The sequence below is a fragment of the Anomaloglossus baeobatrachus genome, chromosome 3 (assembly GCF_048569485.1).
Source record: "Anomaloglossus baeobatrachus isolate aAnoBae1 chromosome 3, aAnoBae1.hap1, whole genome shotgun sequence".
Taxonomy (NCBI): Eukaryota; Metazoa; Chordata; class Amphibia; order Anura; family Aromobatidae; genus Anomaloglossus; species Anomaloglossus baeobatrachus.
Genome location: NC_134355.1, coordinates 498,235,440 through 498,250,459, shown reverse-complemented (window position 1 = coordinate 498,250,459; position 15,020 = coordinate 498,235,440). Strand labels below are relative to the sequence as shown.

The window sequence follows — 15,020 nt, the reverse complement described above, 5'->3', positions numbered from 1 at the left end:
AGCTTCCCATACACGGTAAGTTTTTTAACTGCATGAGAGGACACACACAAGTTAGGGACCCCAACAGATAGAAATACTTTGGCGTAGTGTTGGGGCTCTATTGCATTGATCAATTCAGTAGCTAAATTTCTCTTGATTCATATGTTCATGGCAGTAATGCAGATTCCATTTTTCACATATTCACTCTTGCATATAGCTATTGGATTTTTCAAGTCAGTATTCACACAGCAGTTTCTGCTATTTCATGTATTCCCCTTACATAGTCACTGGTGTGCATACCTTATCTCCCCATAGTGATTTTTTTTAGGTTTTTTGCACCCAGTTCAGACTTAGAATAGCTCCAGGACGGACCGCAGAACTGTCTGATTCCGAGGGGTCTGGCAGCAACCCCAGCTCCCGGAGTGGAAGGGACTCTTACTTGCCGATGATTCTGCAGCAACTGGGAGAATTTGACTCTCGAGCACGGCTACAGTTTGTGCTACAAAAACGCCAAGCAGAACGTGAGTTTGCCGAGCGAGAGGCTGAGAGAGCTGAGCAAGAGGCTGAGAGAGCTGAGCAAGAGCGCCAAGCCCAGAGAGACCATGAATTTAAGGTCCTCCAAGCCCGGCAGCAGACATCTTCCTCCCTGAACGGTGGGTCCAAAAATGCCAGCAGCTTTAATCCCCGACCGGAGCACTTTCCTGTGATGGAAAAGGACGGGGATTTGGACACCTTTCTGAGGGGATTTGAAAAGACTTGCTTGCAGTACCAGTTGCCCCCAGCAAAATGAGCATGATACTTAACCCCAGGGCTGAGAGGCAAGGCCCTGGATGCGTTTGCCAATTTCCCTCCAGAGCAGAGTGGAGACTATGAGGCCATAAAGCAGACCCTAATACGGAAGTATCAGCTGATTCCAGAGGTGCACCGCAAAAAATTCCGGACCCTCCAGTGTGGACCTCATGACAGCTGCAGTGATGTGGTGGATGGGCTCCGAACCACTTTTGACCAGTGGATCCAAGGACTGTCCGTTACAACCTTTGAGGAGCTAAGGGACCTAATGGTGAAGGACCAACTCCTACATCTTTGTCCTGTGAAGGTTCAACAGTTTGTTTTGGACCGAAAGCCAAAGGAGGCCTCAAAAACAGCACAGATTGCCGACACCTATGAGGCCAACCGTGCATCGGGGGTGTGGAAGCTGTCCACCGCCAGCTGGAAAGGGAGTAAAAGGAAAACCATGACCACCCCTGCCCCTACCAGCCGACCTCCCATAAATCCTGTGTCATCCACCAGTGCCCGACCCACCTCTGACACTCGCAGGTGTTTTTCCTGCAACCAGCCTGGACACCTCAGCTCCGCTTGCCCAGAGGGGCAGAAGAGGAACCCCACATCCAAGGCCCAAGGACCTAGTGCTTCTGTCTTTTTAGTGGGAGAGGCGAGTGATAGGGCCTGCGAAAACCTACACTCCATCACCGTGGGCGGAACCCCCACTGTGGGGCTCTAGGACACTGGAGCCGACTGAACCCTGATCCGCCCCGAACTGGTGCCTCCTGAAAACTTTATCCCGGGAAAACTCCTGACTGTCACTGGGGTTGGTGGTGTTCGCCAATCTTTCCCAATGGCCCGGGTTTCACTGGGGTGCTGGGAGAGGATGGAGGGAAGTGGAGGTGTGCGAACATCTACCAGCCAATTTTTATTGGGGACTGATCTGGGACGATTGGTTGCACAATTTATCCCTGATGACCCTCTCCAATCCAATAAGTCATGTGATACAAATGTTGATGATAGGTCATGTGATGCAAGCGCTGTTAAGTCATGTGACCAGAATGCGGATATCCAGAACGTGATTACAAATGTTGTGCATGGTAATAAAGTGGAGGTTTGTACAGGGGAACTCAGCCATGCCACACTGAAGGGGGACGTGGCTAAGGATGTCCCCAAGGTAGTAAGTGTCTGTGCTGACAGAGATGGATGCAGACGTGAGAACCAAGAGAAAAGTGGTCAAATGCAGCTGACCAGTGTCACAGCGGACAGTGACACAGCCGGTGGTAGCTGCCCCAGGATTGGCACTGCCTCTAAGGTACTACGGGATGAGGAGCAAGTAGCACCCAGAGCCGGTCAGGCTGATGGGGAAGAGTTGTTATCTCCGGGGAGATAGCCTTCATCGGTACTGTCACCCGCAGTCAGAGTGCCCAGAACCCAAATGAAACCTTGCCTTCTGACACCTCTTCACCCAGAGGGTTAACGGAACTGGTTATGGACCCAGAGCAGGTCCCAGAGGGTCCCGGTGAGGTTAGAACCTTAATGTAACTTTTGGCTGCCTCTGCAAACTGATACCAGTCTAGAGACGTTAAGGGACATCACAGTGAAGCCTTCCTCTGAGACCGATAAGGAGAGCGTATTCTGGGACCAGGGGAGGTTGTACCAGGAGACTGTTCTCTGTAACCCCCAACAGGAGTGGCTGAAGGAAAGACAGCTGGTGGTGCCTCACTGTTTTAGGAGTGAGTTGCTGCGGATTGCCCATGAGATCCCACTTGCCAGACACTTGGGGGTCAGCAAAAGAAAAGGCCCGGCTGTCTCACCACTTCTATTGGCTCAAAATGGGGACAGATGTTGCCAATTACTGCCGCTCCTGTATCACATGTCAAAAAGTGTGAAAGTCAGGGCCTGCTCCCAAAGCTCCCCTGATCTCTTTGCCGGTGATAAAGGAGCCTTTCAAGAGGGTCGCTGTGGACATCGGCGGGCCTCTGGCCGTCCCCAGCAGCTCTGGAAAACGTTTCATCCTTACTGTGGTAGACTATGCTACCCGGTATCCGGAGGCAATGGCTCTGTCCTCAGTTAGGGCCTATAAGGTGGCAGATGCCCTCCTGGCCATATTCTCCCGAGTAGTATTTCCTAGGGAGATGCTTACCCACCAGGGGACTCAGTTCATGTCTTGTCTAATGGAGGCTCTCTGTAAGAAAATGCAGGTGCAGCATTTAGTATCAAGTGCCTATCACCCACAGACCGATGGTTTGTGTGAGCGATTTAATGGTACCCTTAAGCAGATGTTTAAGATGCTGGTTGAGTCACATGGATACGACTTTGAGAGGTATCTCTCACATCTGCTGTTTGCCTACAGAGCGGTACCACAGACCTCAACGGGGTTTTCCTTCTTCGAGCTCCTGTATGGCAGACGAGTCCGGGGGCCACTTCGTCTGGTAAGGGAATCCTGGGAAGAGGAACTGAACTCCCCAGAAGTGTCCGTTGTGGAGTATGTCATTTGGCTCCATGACAAAATGCAGTCAATGACGCGGCTGGTGCATGAGAATATGGTGCAAGCCCAGGCCAGCCAGAAGCTATGGTACGACCAACAGGCTCGGGAGCGGGTGTATGAAGTGGGTCAGAAGGTGTGGGTCTTAGTCCCAATGACCCAGAACAAGCTTCAGGTGGCCTGGGAGGGTCCATACCTTGTGCATCAGCGCCTCAATGACGTAAACTACGTGGTTATCATCTATCATGCCAGGAAAGGCTAAAGGTCTTCCATGTCAACATGATAAAAGCTCATCATGACAGGGAAGCCTTTGCCCTTCCTGTGTGTAGCCTTCCCGAGGAAGGCGAAAGGGAAGTCTTGATGGACTTACTCGCCTCGGCCTGAGATGGAGGGTCTATCGAGGAGGCGGCATTCAACCCACAGCTATCCATGGACTAAAGGTCCCAGCTGCGGGAGGTATTCTGGCCTTACCTGATGACCTTCACGAATGTTCCTGGGAAGACATTCCTAGCCACCCACAAGGTGACCACAGGGATTCATTCCCCTGTCCGTCAACCCCCATACTGTGTCTCCCTAGAGGTACAAAAGGACATAAAAAGGGAGATCGATGAAATGCTAGTCCTGGGGGTGATCCAGAGGTCCAAAAGTGCATGGGGCTCGCCTGTAGTTTTGGTTCCAAAAAAGGACCGGACAACCCGGTTTTGTGTGGACTACAGGAGGCTAAATGCAATCACAGCACCCGATGCGTAACCAATGCCACACATCGATGAGCTACTGGATTGCTTAGCCGGAGCCCGGTACCTGACAATCATGGACCTGAGGCCAGGGTACTGGCAGATTCCTATGTCCAAGGAAGTACAAGAAAGGTCTGCCTTCATCACCCCATTTGGGCTGTATGAATCCCTCGTTATGCCCTTTGGCATGAGAATTGCTCCTGTCACTTTCCAACGATTGGTCGACCAGCTGTTCGAGGGACTAGGAGGGTTTGCAGTCGCTTACCTGGATGACATTGCCATTTTTAGTCCCACTTAAGAGGAACACCTGGGCACCTGGAGCAGGTGCTTCGGCGGATCCAAAGGACTGGTCTGACTATAAAGCCAGGGAGGTGTCAGACCGGCATGACAGAGGTACAGTACCACGGACACCGAGTGGGTGGCGGGACCCTGAAACCAGAGCCAGGGAAGGTTGATGCCATCACCTCCTGGCCTACCCCCAAGTCAAAGAAGCAGATGATGTCCTTCTTGGTTACGGCAGGGTACTATAGGAAGTTTGTTCCTATGCTAACTATAGTGCTCTTGGTAAGCCGTTGATGGACCTCACCAAATAGAAGCTACCGCAAGTAGTCACCTGGACAGATGACTGTGAACGGTCCTTCAGAGCACTGAAAGCTGCCCTCGCCAATTCCCCAATCCTACAAGCCCCAGACTTCACCCGGCGGTTCATAGTTCAGACAGATGCCAGTGCATTTAGCCTGGGTGCAGTACTCAGCCAGGTAAATGGGGAGGGAGAAGTGCATCCAGTGGTGTTTCTAAGCCGCAAGCTCTTATCCCGGGAAGTGGCCTACGCCACTGTGGAGAAGGAGTGCCTCGCTATAATGTGGGCCCTGCGGAAACTGCAGCCCTACCTATATGGACGCAACTTCATCATAGTGACAGACCACAACCCTCTCAGCTGGCTACTCCGGGTGGCCGGCGACAATGGTAAGCTACGGCGGTGGAGCTTGGCACTACAGCAGTATGATTTTACCATTCAACACAAGAAGGGTGTTGAAAATGGCAACGCTGACGGGCTGTCCCGGCAGGTGGATGCCAGCGAGCTAGGCTTAGGAGACGATCAGCATATCAATCTCCCATGCTACCTCAAAACCTCAAAAAGGGGGAGGTGTCATGTTTAACCCTTAAACGGTCCTTACCCTCCTTTTTGCCATCAGCTACAGATCGTCATGACGATTATCTGATCGGCCTGAAAGTTTAGGTATTTATGACTTTGGGTGATGGTAGAGCTGCAGCCAAAAGATGCATAGAAAAGACATCCCTTTGTTCTGTTGGGGGGAAAAACTTCTAAAACAGTTTTAAGTGCTACGTTAATGCTAGAAAAATGAAAAGCATATTGCCAGAATCCCTGTGGAGTGCACCGTTTAACTTCACTGGAAGATCGCTGGTAGTGCAACAAATGAGTATTTTCCAGTAAAATCATGCTATATGCGTTGTGTTTGGTATCTATGTAAATGTAAAATCGAGATATAAAATATGACGCTAATATCTTTCATTTGTGTGGCCCAGGGGCAAAGATATGTGAAAAGCTAGAATTAAAGAACTTTGTGACAATCTCGGCACAGCCCACAAGAGAGTGTAAAATGAGGTCACAGAGAGGGGGGTTACCTAAGGGCATAAGATTGACTAGCTCCTTGATGGGGGGGTCGGTACCGGAAGGCATCAGTAAGTGGTGATGCTGGCCGTTTTTCTACCATCTTCTTCTCTTGGAGACCTTCCTTCCCTAAATTCAGACGTCACATTTATGGCACAAGTTTAGTAAGTTTCACGTTTATACCTTTTAGTTTTATGTAACTGTCTATACTGTATTTATATTGTTCCCTTTTGTAAATTCTTGTATATTTTTTATAAACAATGCCTTCTATTTTGGATTAAATATATAAAATTGAATAGCTTCTTTCCTCATGCTTTATATAAGAATCCAAAAACCCGAAGGGCCTTATGCTATCTAAAACGAGTCTCCAGCTACCTGTAGAAAGTCTGGGTGATGGCAGCGTAATTATTATTGCATAGAATTATTGGAGTGCTATCATTAAGGGTACCAAAGTATATAAATATATTCCATTAGCGGGAATCGGTGATTATATACATTTACCCTTGCTGTGAGACCTCCAATATTTGGCATTATTAGCTCAGCAGCCTCATTCTCTTCATTGTCCTGCAGTACTAAAAGTGGCCTGCCGGCAAGAGGGGCGCTAGGAAGTAGTCGTGGTTGTGACAAATTTGCGAACAGCTGCAGGATATCTGAGTGACTCCCCCAGCTGTTCATGACACCAGCCCATACTAGTAACCCACGTCCACCTTGCTGGCGTAGGAATCAGAGTGGAGCTCTCTGCCCTTTACTGATCCAGCCTCTGGCCCATCCATCTGGCCCATCAAGAATCACTCTCATTTCATCAGTCCATAAAACCTTTGAAAAATCAGTCGTAAGATATTTCTTGGCCCAGTCTTGACATTTTATCTTATGTTTCTTGTTCAAAGGTGGTCGTTTTTCAACCTTCCTTATCTTGGCCACGTGCCTGAGTATGGCACTCCTTGTGCTTTTTGATAATCCAGTAACGTTGCAGCTCTTAAATATGGTCAAACTGGTGGCAAATGGCATCTTAGCAGCTTCACACTTGATTTTCCTCAATTCATGGGCAGTTATTTTGCGCTTTTTTGCCCAACACGCTTCTTGCGACCCTGTTGGCTATTTGCCATGAAACGCTTGATTGTTCAGTGATCACACTTCAAAAGTTTGGCAATTTCAAAACTGCTGCATCCCTCTGCAAGACATCTCACAATTTTGGACTTTTTAGAGCCTGTCAAATCTCTCTTCTGAACCATTTTGCCATATGAAATTAAGTTGCCTAATAATTAAGCACACCTTTTATAGGGTGTTGATGTCATTACACCACACCCCTCCTCATTACAGAGATGCACATCACCTGATTTACTTAATTGGCAGTTGCAGGGCCAACTCCAGGTTTTTATGGGCCTTGGGCGGAAGAGTCCCAGTGGGCCCCATCCACACACAGACACACACATACGTACACATACATATACATATTTAAAGACAAACTCACAAAAATACATATAGAACTGACACATCTATATAGTCATATACACTGACATACATTGATACACATCATACATGCATACAGACACACACACCTCTGCTGCATACATACATACAGACACACACAGCTCTGCTACATACATACAGACACAGCTCTGCTGCATACAGACACACATAGCTCTCCTACATACATACATACACACATAGCTCTACTACATACATACACACATAGCTCTGATACATACATACATGCACACATAGCTTTGCTACATACATACCCACATAGCTCTGCTACATACATACATACCCACATAGCTCTGCTACATACATACATACACACATAGCTCTGCTACATACATACATACACACATAGTTCTGCTACATACATACAGAAACACATAGCTCTGCTACATACATACATACACACATAGCTCTGCTACATACATACAGACACACATAGCTCTGCTACATACATACAAACACAAATAGCTCTGCTGCATACATACAGACACACACACGCGGCTCTGGTGGGCCTACACACGCGGCTCTGGGGGCCCACACACGCAGCTTTGCGGGGCCCAAACACACAGCTCCGGGGGCCAGCAGCATATACGGCACCGGGGGGGGCAGGGCATACACCTGGGGGGGAGAAGCCCATACAGCTCACCGGGGCCCATAAATCGGGGGGCGGGGAGGGCAAATACTGCTCGTTCACGGTGGAGAGGGGCCCACACAGCGCCGTAAAGAAGTGCTGTGCTGGGGGTCGCTGGCTCGCACTGCGCCTCCTTCATCTGTGGGACTGAGCAGGATGCCAGTCGGTAGCTCTGCCCACAGATGAAGTTCAAACCAGGAAGTCTGCGTGCCTTAAAGGGACGGCACCGCAGATTCCTGCCGAGGACTGCGGTCCCCGGAACTCGGCTCGGGGGCAGCAGAACTAAGGCGAGTGGGCCCCGGCCAAGGGACACCAGAACTGACGAGGCCGAGTGGACCCCCCCGGCTCTCCAGGGCCCCGGCCTTTTTTCCGGGTATGCCGGGTGCTGACGCCGGCCCTGCGCAGTTGGCTCTCAAGCCTATACAGCTTGGAGTAGGACAACATGTATAAAAATTATCATTTGACCAAAATACTCATTTGCTTAACATATCTGCACAAAGTGTACACATATTTGGTATTGCTGCTTCCATTACAACTCAATATTAAACTGTCATACTAGTTAACCCCTTTAGTGAACACGCTAAAAAAAATGTAGAAAAAATTGTCTTTTCATCATACATTGAACAAAGAGGAATAAAATGTGAACAAAAAGTTATAGCTAAATAATATAAAATTAAAATGAAACCGCTGAAAATGTCATCTTGTCCCACAAAAAACAAGCAGCAAAAGTAAAAATAAGCCAAAATCTAAAAAATATATTGCTCTTAAAATATAGCAATGCAAAAACTGTTTTTTTTTCAATAAATATGTTTTTATGGTGTAAAAGAATCAAACTATAACAAACTATATAACTGTGATATCGCTGTATTTGTGCTGACCCGAAGAATAAATCTGTCATCACTTTTTTGACACAGTGAAGGTAAAAAAAATCCTGAATTTCTGTTTCTTGTTGATTCTGCCTCAGAAAAGCAGATTATAAAGCGATAAAAAAATCTTATCTAGCAAAAAATGTTACCAATTAAAGCTTCAACTCATCCCACAAAAAACAAGCTCACACGTAAGTCTATTGGCAGAAAAATAAAAAATATAGCTTTTAAAAGTCATTGATGCAAAACACTTTTATTTTCTAAAACAGCATAATAGTAGCCAAACCTAAAAAAACAATATAAACCAGCTATCTCTGTAATTGTATTGATCTGAGAAGTAAAGCCACTTTATCACTTATACTACAGGGTGAGTGGCATAAAAAAAAAAAAAATAAATAAAGCCAATTCCTCACCTGCTGTTGATTTCTTCATACTGCCTCCCACAAATTGCACTACGGTGCAGCTCATATTTACTAGGCGCTTTACACTGAGCACTTAAACTTGGGATTACATGTAAATTATTTTTATTATTATGGCACCATCAATTCCATGGCGCTTTACATGTGAAAGGGATATACATAATAGGGACAAGTACAATAATCATAAACAATACAAGGCACCGACTGGTACAGGATTATAGAGGTCCCTGCCCGTGAGGGCTCAAAGTCTATAATGGATAGATGAGGATACAGTAGGTGAGGGTAGAGCTGATTGTGTGGCGCTGTATCAGACTAAGGGTTACGGCAGGTTGTAGGCTTGTCAGAAGAGGTGGGTCTTCAGGTTCCTTTTGAAGCTTGTCAAGGTAGGCGAGAGTCTGATGTGTTGTGGTAGAGCATTCCAGAGTATGGGGAAGGCACGGGAGAAATCTTGGATGCGATGGTGGGAGGAGGAGATGAGAGGGGAGCAGAGAAGGAGATTTTGTAAGGATTGAAGGTTACATGCAGGTAAGTACCAGGAAACTAGGTCAGAGATGTAGCGAGGCGATAGGTTGTGGATGGCTTTGTAGGTCATGGTTAGGGTTTTGAACTGGAGTCGTTGGGCAATGGGAAGCCAGTGAAGGGATTGGCAAAGAGGAGAGGTCGGGGAGTAGCGGATTAGCCGGGCAGCATAGTTTAGAATAGATTGTAGGGGTGCGAGACTGTTAAAAGGGAGGCCACAGAACAGGAGGTTGTAATAATCCAGGCGGGAGATAATAAGGGCATGTACTAGGGTTTTTGCAGCTTCTTGGGAAAGGAATCTCTGATAATCATGATTCAGACAAAATTCCCAATGAAAAATTTAGTGAGTCATGAGTAATTAGTCAGATGGAGTCCTTATTTTATTCGTGCAGGTTACAAGTGCATGGGGTGGAGGGGAGGGAGCAGACGCTATGCACGTCCAACGACGACGGCGGCCGTTTCGCACCTGTCTGGTGCTTCAGCTGGAGCACTTGTAACCTGCACGAATAAAATAAGAAACCTGCACAAGCAATAGCTGGTGAGTGCCTGATGTTTTTTTCTCTCAACTGCTCTGATGTTCATTTGCTCTAATACATCAACGGCACCGCAGAGCATGTGCATTTTTTTCGGTCTAATATAGGATGTTCTAAAATCTTTTGGTGTGGGGCAGTGCCCTGATTCCTCCTTTTTGTATGAATAGTCAGATGGAGTCACTTTGACCTCATGTATGAGCATTGGTCCAGCGGTGTCCATCTTTTTACACCTCTTTTAAGACATGAACAAAAGTGTGGTCATCAACACTTTTGTTCACAATTGATAAAGCGGACACCAAGGAGCAGAGACCAAACAGAGAACAGAGTAACTCTGTTGCCTCATTAGTTAATGGATCCTTTGGGGGTTTAATCTGAATCATGTATTTCAGAGATGTAGATGGAAACCCTGATGTAAGTGCTCAACATAGATTAAGGGATAATTGTGACCTCATAATCTCATACAAATGTGACATGGCGTCTGCTTAAGATTGAAGCTCATATAGCATTTAAAAAGTCAAATGGCGTTCCTTCCCTTTCAAATCCTACTGTGTGCCCAAACAATTGATTTCCACCACATATGAGGTATCAGTGTACTCAATAGAAATTGCACAATAAAGTTTTTTTCTTATTACCCTTGTGAAAAAAGCTATCTGGTTGAAATAAAAATTTTGTGCCAAAAATTGTTTGCTTTTTTTTTATTTTCAAGCGTAACCTTATAAAATTATATGGAGCACCTATGGGTTCAGGGTGCTCAACAAAACTCTACAAACTTTTCATGAGGAGTCTAGTTTCCAAAACGTGGTCACTTGTGGGGGAAGCTCCATTGTTTAAGCACATTAGGGGCTCTCCAAACACAACATGGCGTCTGCTGATAATTGCAGCTATTTTAGAATTCAAAAAGAGAAATGGTGCTCCATCTCCTTCAAGCCATGCCAGGTGCCCAAACAGTAGTTTTCCAACCCATATTGGATATCAGTGTACTCAGGAGAAATAGCACAACTAATTCTATGGTGCTTTTTCTCTTCTGACACTTTTGCATGCATTCTTGTGAAGCACCTGAATGGTTACTAAACTTTTTGAATGAGGTTTTGAGCAGTTTGAAGAGTGCAGTCTTTAGAAAAAAAGTGTCAAAAATTGTGTTGATGTAAATTAGTCATGTGTGAAATGTTAATGTGGTGCCCCAGAAGTCTGGTTGCCACAGTAGTGTTGTTCCACAAAGGTCAATACTAAGCCTGGAAGCAAGAGGGGGGAGTCCCTTGGCCAGTAATTACCTACAAACAATGCAGTTCCTACTCAGGTCAGTAGGGGGAGCTCAGACCTGGGGGAGGAGTAGTGAGGTAGTGAGGAGAACCAGTTGGAACCAGCCAGGTCTGGTCTGAGTGAGTTTTCCAGTCAGAGAGAAAAGTGACAGTTGACAGGAGTCCAGTCTAGTCAGGAGTGGAAAGCAGACGGCTGAGGAGAGAGGAGCTTGAGTGAGGAACTGGAGTAGTGAGGACATGCGAGCTGGGGTCTGGGGCTAAGATAGCTCAGCCCAGAAAAGCAAGGTCTGCAGAGAGGCACAGAAGGAAGATTCTAAGGAGAGCGAAGCTGAAGCGGCTTGCCTCAAAAGAAAACGCTAAAAATCAGACATCGGAGTCCGTGGTTGCCAGGGTGCTTGAGTCACGGTAACCGAATCTGAAGGGCAGGAGGACTGCAGGTCTCCTGGCCCCAAAACAACCCAAAGGTAGAGCCGCACATCAGGGGCCCAGTGTTGTCTCCAGCAAAGTGGCATCAGTGAAGGCCCGCGCAGCCTACCATACGGGAACGAGAAGTACCAGAAGTCCCAGCAGAGAGGGCCTCCGTCGAAGTAACTCAGCGGGGTCCTGTAGAAGAGTAGAAAGCATAGGGAGAAGGCCTCAATACTCACCTGGCCAGGGAGATACCCCCCAACTGTTTCCAGGTCAACCAGATCGCTACCGCCATCTGTACTGGTCTCCCAGGACTTCACCGGTTGTTGCAGAGTAAAAGGAAGGAGGTAAAGAAACTACTGTGTTGGTCTGTTATTATCCGTATCCCGACCCTGCACCCTGAAGTCCACCAGGCTCCCAAAATAGACTTTGATACTGTGCCCCGGGGTACCGCTCCACCTGTAAGGGGCACGAGATTACCTCAGCTGCGCCATCACCAACTGCCCCGGGGAACCTGAAGCACAGCTGCGGCCTCATAGCTGCAAAATACCACAGGAGGTGTCACGAATTTTACTAAACATTAACTACAACTCCCATCATCATCTCCCCTTTATTATTAAAAGACACGGCCAGGGTCATGGAGCCAGACCCCCACCACCGCTGACATCCCTGGACTAGTCCGGCCCGGTTCCAAGTGCCCCCTAGCCCTGTGGCTGGCGTGTCACTTTGGCCTCACGAACAGGATCATCTGGGTACTGTGTGCCTCATAACTGTATTTAATAGACTGTGTTTTACTGTTGTTGGAAACTAATGCCGCCATTAAAACTGCTGGGCGCAGGAAGAAAGGGGGCGTGCCAAAAGAAGAGTGTGAAGAAAGCCCGCCATCTGAGCGTTAGTTAACCCTGCGCTACCCGGAAGAGAGACCCGGAAGAGAAACGCGGAGCCTAGTAAGATCCACTAAGGGGGGAAGAAGATGTCCAGCCCAGGTGGAGATGAGGCTGCCGCTACAGCTCCAGCTGCAGTGCCCGTAATGCCGCTCACAATGCCATACCTCCCGGGAGCGGCCTGGTTATCACAATACTCAGGGGAGTTGCATACTCTGAGCGACTTTAGAGAGAGGCTGCAAAGGCTATTTGAAGTATACCCCATGAGAGAGTGGGCATAATAATAGGACAGTTAACTGGCGCAGCCCAGCGAGAAGTAAAGTCCTGGCCTGACACTGATAAAGGGACAGTAACACATATACTGGCCAAGTTAAAGGACACTTTTGACACCCGCACTGCGGCAGAAATTAAAATGAAATTCTTTGGGTGCAAACAAAGCGCACAGGACAGTATATGGGACTATGCCTTAAACTTGCAAGAGGCACTGAAAGTAGTTAAACAGGTGGACCCAGGGAGTGTGCATGATGAAGTCAAACTACTGACCGAGCAGTTTATAGAAGGGCTCCTGTCAGACGCTCACAGGAAACAGCTGAGTATTATGGTCCTGCAGAACCCTGCCCTTGACTTTGCAACGTTTAAGGACCAGGCCATTCGGGTGCTGAGAGAATCTACACCAAATGACACAGTACCCCTCCAGCATCTTGCCATCACATAACCGGAGGTGGTGACTGCAACCCGAGCAACTGCAGGGTCAGAGGCACAGACCCTAGATAATGACCCCTCTGCAGACCTCAGACATCAGGTCCAAGAACTGACCAAGAGTGTGGCTGCCCTCACAGAAACAGTGCAGTCTCTACAAGTGACCCCTTTGCCTGCAAGCATCGAGTTGGCATCCAGTCCAGATGACGTCCCATGGATACAGCAAAGGAAGGTCCCACCAACTTGAGGAAAAGACACAGACCGTTACAATTCAACTGGACAACCGATATGCCACCGCTGTAACCAGGCAGGGCACTTTGCAAGGCGCTGTCCTTTAAACGGGCAGAACCTGGGGTCAGGAGCAAACCCCCAGGTGTAAGGAAAGCCGGCTCATCGTCCTGGCATAACAGGCATGTGGGAGGACGACCGGTCCTTCCTTTTGTGCTGGATGGGATCGCTATTACTGCCCTCCTGGATACGGGGTTCCAGGTAACGACCATAGCTTATATACTGTACAAAATATATTGGGCCGATTCAGACATTACCTGTAGCCCAGATGATGACTTAACGATTGTAGCCAGTAATGGTCAGCCCTTGACTCAAATTTGGTACAAAGAGGTAACCATTAAAGTGGGTTGGGTAGAATTGTCATCCCAGGGAATGATAATTGTGGACGTTGATCGCAAAGAATCTAACCCAATGTTAACAATTGGTACAAATGTTATAGCAAATTGTCTTGCTGAGGTGATAATTTTGTTGCAACAGGTGGCTGAAACTGCCAGCTCCGGGCAGCTGCGTGTCCTACATAGAGAGATCAGAGCACTGATGAGGAAGCAGCAGGTAGAGCTGGCCGAAGGTGAAGTTGGCAGTGTGAGGGTAAGTGACCCCTTCCCCATTGTAATACCCCCAAGAAGAGAGATGTTGATATGGTGTCAGGCAGCAATAGGCCTCAAGGGTCAAGATTACCAGACCCTGGTAGAACCTGTGTAATCAGACAGTAGGCCTGGGATCCTGATAGCCTAGCCAGGGGGGTAGTACACGTCCGCAAGGGAAGAGTACCCATCTGCATCCTGAATTATGGGGAGGAGGAAGCCAAATTACCCTGGTATGCCACTGTAGCTAAGCTGTACACTGTCAGTAATAATTCCATCATAACAGTGGAACCCTTGATCCCGTCTGACCAGGCGGAAGACAACGGCTCCAAGGGACAGTCCAAGGGACTGATGTCAGAAATTGCATGTGGGCACCGACTTCACCCTTTCACACCAAAAGCATGGGGTTTACCGGGTGGTACAAGAATACAGGTGGGCGTGTCCTTAGTAATTAACTATTTTGTGTGACATAGCCTTCTGGTTAAAGGACATACAAATTCAAAGTTTGAAAATTGCTAATTTTTCCCTAAATTTCCGATATTTCTAAAAATAAATGCAAAAAATATCATCTTAAATGTACCACTATCATGAAGTACAATTTGTTGTGAAAAAAATATCTCAATCACCAGGATTTGTTGATTCCAGAGTTATAACCTGTGAAAGGGATACTGGTCAGAATTGAAAAAATGGCCTGGTCAGGAAGTTGAAAAAAGGCTGGGGGATAAAGGGGTTAAGGATATATAATATGTTATTTTGATTTTTGTTTAATTTAATTGTCGTCAAGCTACTCACATAATGTTGTAAATTTTGTGCCACCATGATCTTTGGGTTGAGCAGCATTGGCGCAGT

At 47.3% G+C, this 15,020-nt stretch overlaps 1 pseudogene; it reads left to right on the top strand.

Moving 5' to 3' along the window:
• The first annotated feature begins 682 nt into the window (after window positions 1-682).
• LOC142297287 (uncharacterized) lies at window positions 683-5,186 on the top strand (annotated as a pseudogene).
• Window positions 5,187-15,020: the final 9,834 nt, after the last annotated feature.